Source organism: Carica papaya, chromosome 1, assembly GCF_054855325.1.
Source record: "Carica papaya isolate Zhongbai chromosome 1, ASM5485532v1, whole genome shotgun sequence".
NCBI classification, from domain to species: Eukaryota; Viridiplantae; Streptophyta; class Magnoliopsida; order Brassicales; family Caricaceae; genus Carica; species Carica papaya.
The window spans coordinates 18,428,729-18,429,889 of NC_142309.1; the positions used below are offsets into that span (position 1 = coordinate 18,428,729).

The 1,161-nt window shown below is 30.9% G+C and overlaps 1 pseudogene; it reads right to left on the reverse strand.

Moving 5' to 3' along the window:
• Positions 1-266: 266 nt before the first annotated feature.
• Positions 267-593, reverse strand: LOC110825781 (agamous-like MADS-box protein AGL62 pseudogene; annotated as a pseudogene).
• Between the last annotated feature and the right edge of the window lie 568 nt (positions 594-1,161).

The window sequence follows — 1,161 nt, forward strand, 5'->3', positions numbered from 1 at the left end:
TTGTTCTGAATTATAATCGTCTCAGCTTCTTTAGTAACTTTCTTCTTCAATTCCTTAAGAGATGTCTTTAAATGCTCAAGTTGTGAGAAACTCATTTTCTTTTTCGGACCCATCCACCAACACTTACTCTCACTTTTTTTTTTGTATTTCCTTAAGCTCTGCATTGCGATTTTTCTCGATTTTCAATTGATTGATAACCTATTTTTAATCCAACAAAAATAAGATCAAATAAGTATATTAAGTTTTAAAATCTACATATGGTCTACTCAAACCTGTGTGAGGATCATATTGAGCTCATGTATCCTTGAGTTGCGGTGAGTCTCAATGAGCGTCATGGCTCCTGAAGTATCTCGTGGAGGATTACCACAAATGAAATCTTCAATCACTTTTTCAGCACAAGGATGACCAAAAGAAAAAGCCTTCTTACTAGGGGAAAAAACAATCATCGCAATATCAACGTCACAAAGAGTGGACAATTCACTAGCTTTCTTAAAAAGACCAGCTCTTCGTTTTGAGAAAGTTACTTGGAGGTTGGTTTCGTTACTCATCTTCACCATCTCAATCTTTTGATGGCCCTTGCCCTTCCTATCCATTGCTAAAAGTGAAAGAAAAAGACGATGTGAAGAAAAGATAAAAAAGTTGGTTTATAATTTACTAGGAACTGATAGAAAATGTGTAGTGTTTATAAGAGTCGTCGGACTGACATTATTATTTTGCGCTATGCAACATCAAACTTTATTTAAATGGATTTTCTATATAAATTTTTTAATCTTTAATTTCTTACTCATTTGGATTCATCAGATTGGAAAATATCATTTTTACTATCCAACATATAACTTGATTTATAAATTTATTAGCTTTAATTACTTACTCATTTGGAGTCAATAGGTTAGACATTATCATTTTGCACTATCGAATACATAACTCGATTTAGATTAATTTTCTATATACTTTAATTATTTATTCATTTGGAGCAGATTGCATATTATCATTTTGCACCATCCAATATATAAACTGATTTATAAATTTCTTAACTTTAATTACTTATTTATTGGGAATTATCAGGCTGGACATTATCATTTTGCACTTTTCAATATTTAACTTGTTTATATAAATTTCTTACCTTTAATTACATCCTCATTTGGAGTTACCAAGCTAGGC